This window comes from Dipodomys spectabilis, unplaced genomic scaffold (genome assembly GCF_019054845.1).
Source record: "Dipodomys spectabilis isolate Male_0828 unplaced genomic scaffold, ASM1905484v1 ptg000492l, whole genome shotgun sequence".
Taxonomy (NCBI): Eukaryota; Metazoa; Chordata; class Mammalia; order Rodentia; family Heteromyidae; genus Dipodomys; species Dipodomys spectabilis.
Window position 1 is genome coordinate 70,955 of NW_024871169.1, and position 13,739 is coordinate 84,693.

At 38.4% G+C, this 13,739-nt stretch overlaps 1 protein-coding gene across 3 annotated transcripts in view; it reads right to left on the reverse strand.

Annotated features, from left to right (window-relative positions):
• Syn1 (synapsin I) overlaps positions 1-13,739 on the reverse strand; it is a 68,429-nt gene that overhangs the window by 40,203 nt on the left and 14,487 nt on the right. The gene's annotated exons all lie outside the window — the stretch shown is intronic.

Here is a 13,739-nt window from a genome sequence, read left to right on the forward strand (position 1 = left end):
TAGGTGGCACTATGAAGTATCTTCCAACCTTGGCTCCTACTTAAATTCTGTTCATGGTATTTCTCTCAGGCCTGCCTGCCTGCCTGCCTGCCTTCCTGCCTTTCTTTCTTCCTTCCTTCCTTCCTTCCTTCCTTCCTTCCTTCCTTCCTTCCTTCCTTCCTTCCTTCTTTCCTTCTTTCTTTTTGGTACTGGGGCTTGAACTCAGGGCCTTGCTTGACTTTTTGCTCCTGGTTGGCATTCTACCATTTGATCTATACTTCTACTTGCAGATGTTTTGCTTGTTAGTTGGAGGTAAGAGCTTCAAAGATTTGTCTACCTGGGCTGGCTTCAAACTACCTTCAACTGATCTCAGCCTCTGAGATAGATAGGATTATAGGTGTGAGCCACCAGCACCCAGATCTCTTTTTTAATAACCAATATGCTTCAGATGCCATTGATGGTATCTATACTAACTCAGAAATAGCATACCAAATCCTCAAGACTAACTAAATAAACAAGGAAAATGGAGACATTTTAATGGGGGCTTAGGAATTGTGAGTGTTGCAGGAAACACCAAACTGGGAGTGAAAATGAGCTACCTACAATAATCCTGATACCACAAAATTCAACATATAGAAGACAGATTATCTCCATATGCATCTTTCCTAGCTTTTGTGTCTTTTTCCCCCTGTAAGTTGTAATGCTGTATAGGAAAAATAGAGATAGATTAACAATTTCTCACTCTTCTGTCTAGGCCCAAATAAATGAATTCTTGTTTTATATTTTACATTATTTTCTCTTACTGCAGACAAGCATTTGTATCCATAGGGAGTCTCTAGGTCCAGGAACTCTTGTAATAGTATCAGTCAATAGACACTGCCATGAAGGAATCTCCTCAGTTGATATGTTAAATGGACAAAAACTAAAAAGCAATGACTTTTGATATTTTCTAAAGGACTAAACAAAATTATGCTTACTGAACTAAAGAACTGTATGACTACTGTCACCATAGATACTATACTAAAGAAGATTATAGAAAATATTAATCTTGGAAATAAAAAGCACAATAACTGAAATGAAAACTCACTAGAGGGGCTCAGATTTGAGGTGTAAGAAAAGAATAAGTGTTTTTGAAGAAAAGTCAGTTGAGATTATCCAATATAAGCAACAGAAATCAAAATAAGTAAAATAAACAGAGCATTAGAGACATTTTTTTTTGTCGGTTGTGGGGCTTGAACTCTGGGCCTGGGTGCTATCCCTCAGCTCTTCAGCTCAAGGCTAGCACTCTACCACTTAAGCTACAGCGCCACTTCCTAGAGACATATCAAGCATAACACACAACATCAAACATATCAAGCATAACACACACACACACACACACACACACAGAATGAATGGGAATCCTAAGAGAAGGAAGAGAGGGAGAGATTCAAGAAAGAATATTTTACCAGGTGCTGGTGGCTACTCTAGCTAGTCAGGAGGCTGAGATCTAAGGATCACAGTTAGAAGTCAGCCTGAGCAGAAAAGTCCCCATGACACTCTTATCTCCAATTAACCATTCAAAAACCAGAAGTGGCACTGTGGCTCAAGTGGTAGAGCACTAGCCTTGAGCACAAAGAAGCTCAGGGACAGTGTCCAGGCCTTGAGTTCAAGCCCCACAACTGACAAAAAAAGAAAGAATATTTTGTTAGGCACTGGTGGCCCGTGCCTATAATCCTAACTACTCAGGAGGCTGAGATCTGAGAATCACAGTTCAAATATAGCCCAGACAGAAAAATCCTTGAGACTCTTCTCCAATAAACTACTCAGAAAAAGCCAGAAATGGTGCTGTGGCTCAAGTAGAAGAGTGCTATCCATGAGTACAAAGAGGCTCAGAGACAGTGCTCAGGCCCTGAGTTCAAGCCCTAGGTCCAGCAAAAAAAGAGGAAAGAAAGAAAGAAAGAAGGAAAGAAAGAAAGAAAGAAAGAAACAGAGAGAGAAAGAGAAAGAGAAAAAGAGAGAGAAAGAAAGAGAAAGAGAAAGAGAGGAAGAGAAAGAAAGACAGAAAGAAAGACAAACAGAAAGAAAGAAAAGAAAGAAAGAAAAAAAGAAAGGATGGATATTTTAAGGAATGATGGCTGAAACCTCCAAATTTGGTGAAAAACAATAATCCATACAGTCAACAGATCACTGAACTTCAAGTATAATTAATACAAATAAATATATGCCTCGATGACATATACTTGGACACATCACAAACTAATGAAAGGTAAAAGAGATAATCTTGAAAGTAGTGTATTTTGACATGGGATATATGCACAAAGATTCCCAATAGATTATCAGCTGATCTCATTACAAATTTTGGAAGACAGGATGTATTGGAACAACATATCCAAAGTGCTGAAAGAAAAAAAGACTATCGACCAAGAACATTGTACCCATCAAAATTATCTTTCAAGGAATTATAATATGGGCTGGGAAGGTGGCTCAGTGGTAGAGTGCTGGCCTTGCATGCATGAGACCCTGGGTTCGATTCCTCAGCACCACATAAGCAGAAAAAGCTGGAAGTGGGGCTGGGCTCAAGTGGTAGAGTGCTAGTTGACAGCTGAAGAACTGAGGGACAGCGCCCAGGCCCAGAGTTCAAGCCCCACGACCAAACAAAAAGAAAAGAAAAGATATTATAATATGAATAGTAAGAAAAAACTGTGATAAATTCATTAAGGCATAATATATATTTTATGGGCCCATATAGATTACAATAACACAAAGAAGGGATATGATAATATAGCTATAAAGAAGTACTTTTGGGGGGCCAGGTATGGGTGGCTCATGCTTGTAATCCTAGCTACTCAGGGGGCTGAAAACTGAGGATCACAATTAGAAACCAGCCAAGGCAGAAAAGTTCATGAGATTCTTACCTCCAATTAACCACAGAAAGCTGGAAGTAGAGCTGTGGCTCAAGTGGTAGCGTGCTAGCCTTGAGCACAAAAACTTAGGGACAAAGCCCAGGTCCAGAGGTCAAGCCTCATGAGTGGCAAAAATAAAAGTGGCATATTTTATTACTGATAATGTTTTGGTATTGATATTAATTAGTATAAATTATGATGTCCATTTTAATTCCCAGGGAAATTACTGAACTAAGTAAATAAATGTATTTATCTACCAGGGGATTGAATCCTGGGTCTTATGCATACTATGCATAAAAATTAATTAAAAATATGAAATGAGCTGCACACCAGTGGCTCACACCCATAAACCTAGCTACGCAGGAGACTGAGATATGGGGATCCTGGCTCACATCCAGTCAAGAAAGGAAAGTCCATGATATTCTGATCTCCAGTTTACCACTAAGAGCTAGAAGTGGAGCTCTAGCTCAAGTTCTAGTCTAGAGCACAAAAGCTAAGAGATTGTACCCAGGTCCTGAGCTCAATACCCAAAACTGGCATGTATACACACACACACACACACACACACACACACACACGTACATTAGAAGATATGTATTTAACACAGCATTTATGGAGGATTGTAGAAATAAAAATAGCAAAATTTCAAGCATAACAATAAAAGAAAACCAGATATTGTGGTACATACCTGTAATCCCAGCACTCAGGAGGCAGAGGCAGGAGAATCACAAGTTTGAAGCCAACTTGGGCTACATAATGAGTTTCAATAAATAAAAAAGAAAGAAGGAAAGTTTACAATAATCAAGTCTAATTTGTCAGGCTGGGTGCTAGTGGTTCATGCCTATAATCCAATTTACTCAGGAAGCTGAGATCTGATGATTGTGATTTAAAGCCAGCCTAGGCAGAAAAGTCCATGAGACACTTATCTCTAACTACCCACCAAAAGCCAGAAGTGAAGCTGTGGCTCAAATGAAAGAGCACTGCCTTGAAATAAATGGCTTAGGGACAGCACCCAAGCCCTGAGTTCAAGCCAAGTTTTGGGCCAGGACTGGCACAAAAAAAGTCTCGTTTATCAGAATTACTACACACACATATAAGTGGCACTGTGGCTCAACTGATAGAGCACTTCCCTTGAGCTGAAGAGCTGAGGGACAGCGCCCAGGCTCAGAGTTCAAGCCCCATTACTGACAAAAAATAATAATAATACACACACACACACACTCACACAAATATACACACACATATGCCAAACACTCCATTTAAAAGGTGAAGATATATGGGTTGGATGGATTTAGCTTAGCAGAAGAACACTTGCCTGGCAATTGCAAGGCCTAAACTCTGAAAAAAAATCTAGAAAGACAAAAAATAAAGAATGATAATATAGTTGGGTGCTAGATACTGGTGGCTTATGCCTGTAATCCTAGCAACTCAGGAGGCTGAGATCTGAGGATCAAGGCCCAAAGCTAGCCCAGGGAAAAGTCCATGAGACTCTTATCTCCAATTAACCAGCAAAAAGCTAGAAGTGGAGGTATGGCTCAAGTGCTGGAATATCAGCCTTGAGTGAAAAACAGCAAGGGAGAGCATGAGGCCCTGATTTCAAAACCCAGTACTAGCACAAAAATAAATAAGTGAATTAATTAATTAAAAGCATAAATAGATTAGCTGGATAAAAAACCTGAAGAAAATGCATGTTGTTTACAAGAGACACATTTTAGATTGAAAAAGTTAAGTAGATGAAAGTGAGTACATGGAAAAAGATTTACAAATGAAATCATACAAAAAGAACTGTAGCCAGGTGCTGGTAGCTCACGACTGCAATCTGAGGGAGTTCTGTAATCCTAGGGAGATCTGGGGCCATATCTCAAAGCCATCCCAAACAAGAAAGTCCATGAGACTCTTATCCCCAATTAACCACAAAGAGCTGGAAGTGGAGCTGCGGTTCAAGTTGTAGAGCACTCGCTTTGAGTACAAAAGTTTAGGGACAGTGCCCAGACTCAGAGTTCAAGCCTCAGTGCAGGCAAAAAGAACTGTAGATGGGCACTGGAATCCTAGCTACTTGGGAGGCTGAGATCTGAGGATAACAGTTCAAAGCCTGCACAGGCAGGAAAGTTTATGAGAATCTTTTCTCCAATTAACCACCAGAAACTGGAATTGGAGCTGTGGCTCAAGTAGTAGAATGACAGCCTTGGGCAAGAAAGCTCAGGAACAGTATCCATTCCCTGAGTTCAAGCCCCAGTACCAGCCCCCCCCACACACAGAGAAACATACACAGACACATACAAAGTACTGTAATTGCCACACTAATATCAATAAAATAGACTTTAAAACAGAAATGTACTTTCATGTTACTCTATGAATGAGAGGAGACAGGGTAACAGAGAGAACTACATTCCAAATACAGAATGAGAGAAAGAACAAGAATCATAAAAAAAGTTGACATGATTGCTAAAAATCATAGATAAATAGAAAAGTGATGCAAAGAATTGTTGGAGTCAGTCTGTAGCTCCAAAGCTAGTACCCTGGGTGGGGGAAACCTAAAGCTACAATACAAGTGAACTCAGTGCTTTGTTTCCTTTGCTACCCCTACTTTCCAATGCATTTTAGAGGATACCCATAGGCTTGCTTATTAGTTACTCCCAGAGGCACAATCTGGAATCTAGTGGAGCTAGTGGGAATCTATCTAGGTCATAGGCTTCAAAACCCCTTTCAAGTCAACAGAGGCTCCTTGTACACAAAAATGTGAAGCTTCTAAAGTGAACGTACATGTTGCTCTTCTTAGTGGCTTATTTTCTCCTCTCTGAGCCCTCAACTGAATGCAATTGGAAAAGATATCCATCATATGAATGGGCAAATTATAACCTAGAATCCCAAGAAATATAAAAAAGAAAAGCAATATGATCCCATCCAACAGCCCATAACTCTCTATAACTAAATTTAAAGATATTGAAATAGCTGAAATGCCAAAGAATTCAAAAGTTCATTTTAAAATGGTCAATGACCTCAAAGGAGATTGAAATAGACATCTAAATAAAGTGAGGAATTCAACTCAAGATCCAGGTGATTAAATCAGCAACATCACGTCCTAAAACAAACAGAAATATTGGAAACCAAATACTCAATAATAAATGAAATGCCTTCATTTCATGGAAGAATCACCAACATATTAGATCAAGTGCAAGGAATAATATAATATGCTGAATAAATATAAATCAAGGAAATATTACATCAAATAGCAAGTAAGAAAAAATGAGCATGATCACAACTTTCAAGGGCTCATAGATATGGTAAGGAGACAAAATCTAAGAATCTATGGAGAAGAAGGATATGAGACCAAACTAAGAATATAGATTCAATGAAATCATAACAGAAAATTTCCCAAATCTAGAGAAATATAGATATTCAAGTACAAGAACATTTAGAATCCCAAATAGATATAACCAGAAAACTGCCTCTCTCATCACATTATAGTAAAAAACACAAAGAAAGAATATAGGGCTCACACCCCTTCCCATAAAAAAGCCTATTTAAGTAGATTTCAAACCAAAATTAGTAAGTAACCCTAGCTACTCATGTGACTAAATCTGAGGGTCAGTTTTTAAGACTAGCTTTGTCAGTTTTTCTGACTCTTGTGATCAATTAACCAGCAAGAACATGAGGCCCTGAGTTCAAGCCCCAGTACTGACAAAAAAATTAATCACCAAAGGAACTTCTAAATTGAACTGCACCAAAATACAAATAGACTTAACAGAGTTCTACGAATGTATCCACCCAACAGATGCTGAATATACATTCTTCTCAGCATCCCTTAGATCTTTCTCCAAAATAGATCATATTTTAGGTCATAAAACAAGTCTTAACGAATATAAGAAAATTGAAATACTTTTTTCAATTTTATCAGATCATAATGGAACAAAATTACATATCAGTAGCAACAGAAACTATAGAAACACTACAGACACATGGAGACCTATAACTTAATGATATACCTCAAAGCCTTAGAAAAACAAGGACAAACCAAATCTAAAATCAGTAGATAAAAACAACATAAAGATGAGAGGTAATTAGTAAAACTGAGATTAGAAGAACAATACAAAGAATATTGACCAAGTCTTAGTCAAACCAAAAGCAAGAGAAAGAGGACCAAAATTAATAAATGTAGAGATAAAAGGGGGATATAATGACAGATATGAAATTCAAAGTATAATCAGGGAAATTTGAAGACATAATTCAATAATCTGGAAAAATCTAGAAGAAATAAATAAATTTCTAGAGTCATATAATTTACCAAAATTGAGCCAAGAGAATATAGGGCACTTAAACAGATGTATAATGAGTAAGAAGATTAAGACTGAAGCAGCTGTAAGGAGACCCCCCACCAAAGAAGAGCCCAGGACCAGATGGAGTCACTGCTGAATTCTACCCAATTGTTAAAGAACCAACATCAATGCTTCTCAAACGATTTCAAGAAATAAATAGGGAGTGCTATACTATCAAGGTCATTCTATGAAGCCAGTAGTACTCTGATATTAAAATTGGCTAAGGACACACAAAAAGGAAAAGTGTAGGGCTGGGAAGTTGGCTCAGTGGCAGAGCGCTTGCCTTGCATGCCTAAGGCCCTGGGTTCGATTCCTCAGCACCACATACTCAAAAAGAAAAAAGCCGGAAGTGGTGCTGTGGCTCAAGTGGTAGAGCGCTAGCTTTGAGCTGAAGAGCTGAGGGACAGCACCCAGGCCCCGAGTTCAGGCCCCAAGACCGGATCCAAAAAAAAAAAAAAGGAAAAGTGTAAACCAATTTCTTAGATGAGCACAAATGTAAAAATCTCAATAAAATGCTTATAAACTGAATTCAACAACACATTAAGAAGATAATACATCATGATTAAGGTGGTATCTTTCCATGGATGCAAGTCTAGTTTAACATATGCAAGCCAACAAATGTAATAAAACACACAGATAGGATCCAGGAAAAAACCATAAAGGAGATGCAAATCAAAATACAAATCTAACTGGGAGCTGGAGCTTCATGCTTGTAATCCTAGCTACTTAGGAGGCTGACATCTGAGAATTGAGATTCCAAGCCAGCCCGGGCAGGAAAGTCCGTGAGACTCTTATTTCCAATAAACTACCAAGAAGCCAGAAGTGGAGCTCTGGCTGAAGCAATAGAGTACTAGCTTTGAGCACAAAAGCTCAGGGACTGCATCTGGTCCTGATTTCAAGCCCCAGAACTGATAGCAAAAAATACAAATAAAAAAAACTACATTGAGATTCCATCTTATCCTAATTAGAGAGGCTATAATCAGGAAAACAAAAAAAATCTATTATCATCTGCCTGCCCCACCCTCTCTCTTAATGAAGGCATAGTCATTAGACAGCTCTTTGTAGGCCAAGAGGGGAGACCTCACCACAATCCAATCATGTTGGTATCCTGATCTCTGACTTACTAGCCACCAGAACTGTGAGAAATAAATGTCTCTTGTGTGGGAAAAAAGAATAAAAGAAAAAAAGACAAGAAAACAAAACAGGCTCAAATGGTAGAACATCTGCCTAGCAAGAACATGACCCTTAGTTCAAACCCCAGTACCAATAAAAATAAGAAAAGAAAACAAAAACAAATTCTGTCTGTCAAGATGTAGAGGAAAAGGAACCTTTATACAATGTGGGTGGAAATGTAAATTAGTGCAGTTAACATGTAAGGTTCTTCAACTTCTGGTTTTCTGGTGGTTAATTGCAGATAAGAGTCTCACGGACTTTTCTGCCTGGGCTGGCTTTGAACCCTGATCCTCAGATCTCAGCCTCCTTGATAGCTAGGATTACAGGTGTGAGCCACTGGCACCCGGCACATTCATGTTTTATAGTAGTGCTGTTTCACAATAGCCAAGTAATACAGTCAGCCTAGATGCCTACAAACAGATAAGTGGGTATAGAAAATATGGTATATGAGTAAAAGAGAAGGCGGATGAGGAAGAGGAATGGAGGCAGCAAGTATTTACATATGGGCTTGTCAAAATGAAACCTTGTACAACTAATTGATGTTCATAACAATATAAGGAAAATCTAGGTGCAGTGGCTTGTGCTTGTAATCCTAGCTACTCCGGAGGCTGAAATCTGAGAATTATGGTTCAAAGCCAGCCCAGGCAGAAAAGTCTGTGAGACTCCAGAAGTGGAGGTGTGGAATTCCAAGTGTTGGAATTCCAGCCTTGTGCAAAAGAAGTCAAGCAGGAATGAGAAGCCTGGAGTTCAAGTTCCCGTACCAGTTCACAATAAAATAATGAAAAATAAATCTATGGAAGATATTTATACTCTTAGTTACCAGAAATAATGGGCTCCCACATGTATTTGCTTTATCATAATTATAAAAATACTAACTTTGTATGAAATACTTTATTTTGGGGGGTCCGGTCATGGGGCCTGAACTCTGGGCCTGGGTGCTGTCCCTCAGCTCTTCAGCTGAAGGCTAGTGCTCTACCACTGGAGCCACAGTGCCACTTCTGGCTTTTTTTTTCTTTTTGCTTATGTGGTGCTGAGGAATTGAACCCAGGGCCTCAGGCATACAAGGCAAGCGCTCTACCACTGAGCCACCTTCCCAGCCCTGAAATACTTTATTTATTTATTTATTTATTTTTGTTGGTCCTGGGGCTTGAACTCAGCCTTAGTGCTATCCCTGAGCCTCTTTGTATTTAAGGGTAGTGCTCTACCACTTAAGCCACAGCACCATTTCCAGATTTTTAAAAATTATTTTATTTTATTAGAGATAAGAGTCTCACAGACTTTTCTGCCAGGGCTGGCTTCCAACTGTGACCCTCAGATCTCATCTTTCTAAGTAGCTAGGATTATAGGAGTCAGCCACCTGTGCCTGGCAAAGATCTTTATTTCAGAATAAAAAGGTAGAAATTTGAACATACTTATAATAAGCCGAGACTAGATTAGAATCTCTCTGTGTGTGTGTGTGTGTGTGTGTGTGTGTGTGTGTGTGTGTGTGTGTGTGTGTGTGAACATGCACATGCGCACAAGTCAATACTGGGGCTTCGACTCAAGGCCCCATGCTCTTGCTAAGCTTTTTCACTCAAGGCTGGCACTCTACCACTTAAACTGCACCTCCATCTCTGTCTTACTGCTGGTCAATTAGAGATAATATTCTCTTGGATTGGACTGCTCAGGAAGGCTTTGAACTATGGTCCTCAGATTTCAGCCTCTTGATTAGCTAGTGTTAGAATTATGAGCCACCAGCGCCTGGATATATTAGAATATTAAAAACTTCCTATGAAGAAATGCCCAGTACTAGATGCCTTCACTGGTAAATTCAACCAAATGTTGAAAAGAAAAACATCAATTTTTCCAAAAACACAAGAGGAGGGAATATGGTCTATGGACAATTTTACCCTGATAACAAAATTAAAGGTATCATTATGAAAGAAAATTATCCTTTGAATATAGATTACTTAACCTTTAACAAAATTCTATAACACCTAAGAAGGATGTACACCATGATCTGGGAGATTTAGCACAGGAATGCAAATGTCTACACCCAGATTCATTATAAACAAATTTACAAACCTATTGACTTTTATGAAAATCAATTAATGAAATATATAATTACATTTAATTAATATAATGTAATGTTCATAAAAGACAAAAGCTACATGATCATGTCAATAAGTATAGCAAACACATTTCACAAAGTCCAACATGCTCTCCTGATTAAGAAAAAAATCAAGTAGAAATAGGAGAGCTTTGTCAACACTGAGGCAGTAGTGAAGATTGGCCAGGAGCACTATTTTAACCACTTTACTTTTAGTAAGTAATTTAATTATCACATCAACTCTATGAAGTAGAAACTATTACTACCTACAGTTTGCAGATGGGTAAACTTAGATATGGGAGATTAAAATAACTTCTCCTATGTTAAGTAGTTGCTAAGTTGTGGAACAAAGATTTCCATACAGTATTCTGGGTACAAGAGTCACACTCTTTTTTTTTTTTTTTTTTTTTGAGTCCAGTTGTGGGGCTTGAACTCTGGGCCTGGGCACTGTCCCTCAGCTTTTCAGCTCAAGGCTAGCACTCTACCACTTGAGCCACAGCGCCACTTCTGGCTTTTTTTCTTTTTTTAAATTTTTTTATTTTTTATTGTAAAGATACTATACAGAGGGTTATAATTACATGAGTAAGGTAATGAGTACACTTCCTATTGAGCATTGTTACCCCCTCCATTGTTTTCCCTCTACTATCCCTTCCCTCCCTACCTTCCCCGAGGTTCTTTTTTTTTTTTTTTGATTGTGATTAAGTGATTACATAATCTCCCGAATTTCACAGTATTGTGGAATAATGATGCTCATTTAAAGTCACAAGTTCATTCTAACTTTCCTGGAGCAAATTGTCTATCAGAGTCTATAACATATAACGGTGTACACATATACACCATACATGTGATCAGCAGCATGGGGATATTTAGTAGTGGTTCGACTAGATGAGTGGGAGTTCTTTGTTTTGCTTTTTTTCTTTTTGCTTATGTGGTGTGGAGGAATCGAACCCAGGGCCTCATGCATGCAAGGCAAGCGCTCTACCCCTGAGCTACCTTCCCAGCCCCTAGAGCCACACTCCTAACTGCATTCTCCTATCCTGTTCTCCAAGAATGTAGAATAATAATAATGATAGACAAATTGGATTTCCTTAGTGAACTTAAGTCATAACATTGCTTTTGTCCTTTTCTTTTTTGCCAGTATGAGGCAGGGCCTCAAGTACATGCTTGGCTTGCTCACAGCAGGCATTCTATACTTGAGCTGTACCTCCACTTCTGGCTCTTTGCTGGTTAATTGGAGGTAAGAGTCTCATGGATTTTTTTGCCAGACTTGGAGCTTGAACTCAGGCCCTGGGTACTGTCCCTGAGGCTCTCTGTGCTCAAGGCTAGCATACTACCACATGAGCTACAATGCCACTTCTGGCTATTTCTGTTTATGTGGGACTGAGGAATCAAACCCAGGGCTTCATGCATGCTAGGCAAGCACTCTACCACTAAGCCACATTCCCAACCTTCATGGATTTTTCTTTTGGGGCTGGCTTCAAACTTTGATTCTCAGATCTCAGCCTCCTGAGTAGCTAAAATTACAGGTGTGAGCCACAAACATCCAGATATATTTATTTTATTTCTCTTAGTAATTAGAGCTCAATTCACAATAAGTACTAATCATTTATATTAATAAAACTAATTTGTAATACTAGGAATAAATTATAATATTTATTAAATTCAATATTAGTAATAATAATTCATCTTTTTCATGTACTTCAAAACAGATACAATATGAGAGCATACTTTGTAATATTGATATTTTGCAATAATAGTGACTATATTTTATGATACTAGTAACTAATGATTCATTTCTATTTCTGATCAGTTTAATTTGTAACATTGCTTCAATTTTTATTGGCAATATTGATTTGAAATTTGTGTAGAATTTCTATTACATCCAGGTGCCAGTGGCTCACGTCTATAATTATAGCTACTCAGGAGCCTGAGATCTGGAGGGTTGTGGTTCATAACCATCCCAGGTCTTGCACAATTCTATCTCCACAATAACCAACAGGAAGCCAGCAAGAGTGTGAGTTCCTGAAGTGAAACCTCAGTACTGCCAAAAAAGAAAATATTCTATCAGGAGAAATATTTTATAATGTTAGTAACAATGACTTGATACATGCAATGTATTTGTTGTGTTCATTCTGTCAATATACACTTGAAAGTCATTTTATTTATGTATGTATTTATGTATTTCTTTATTTATTTATGTCAGGTGTAGGGCTTGAACTCTGGGCTTGGGCACTGTCGCTGAGCTCTTCAGCTCAAGGCTAGTGCTCTACCACTTTGAGCCACAGTGCCACTTCTGGTTTTCTGGTGGTTAACCGGAGATAAGAGTCTCACAGACTTTTCTGCCTGAACTCAATTTCAACTGTGATCCTCAGATCTCAGCCTCCTGAATAGCTAGGATTACATGCATGAGCCACTGGTGCTGGAGTTGAAATTAATTTTAATACTAACAAGAATAGATAACATAAGCAACAGGTTTGACAAATATTGGGATTGATGACTTAATCACACTTATATCCACTAATAAATTCATAGTACAAGTTGAACATTCCTAATCCAAAACTTCAAAATCTGAAATGTTCCAAACACTGAAATGTTTTTAGTTCCAACATGATGCCACAACTATAACCTACATCTGACTTCATATGACAGGTCTCAGCCAAAATACAAGATCATTAAACTAATACAAAAAACTAATACGAAACTAATTTGGAAGTTGAGTGCCAGTGGTTCATGCCTACAATTCTAGCTACTTAGGAGCTGAAATCTAGAGGATCATGGTTCAAAGTTAGCCCAGGTAAAAAAGTACAAGACTTCCATCTCCAGTTAACCAGCAGAACTGAAAGCATAGCTCAAGTGGTACTGTGCCAGCCAAGCAAGTAAGCCCAGAATTTCAAGCCCTGGTATACAACCAAATTAGCTGGGTACCAGTGGCTTTTGCCTGTAATCTTAACTAATCAGGAGGCTGAGATCTGAGGATGGTAGTTTGAAGCCAGCCAGGGCAAGAAAGTTCATGAAGCTTTTATCTCCAATTAACCACCAAAAAGCCAGAAGTAGAGTTGTGGCTCAAGTGGTAGAACTAGCCTTGAACAAACAAAAATCTCAGGGACAGTGCCCAGGTCTTGAGTTTAAGCCATAGAACTGGCATAAAAAAAACTACCACCAGCAACAACTAATTTTGGTCTATGTGTATAGGTGCCATATGAAACAAAAATGAATTTTGTGTTTAGACTTGAGACTCATTCCAAAACCATCTTATTATGCATATGCAAATACATTAAAATGTTTTTTAAAAATCTC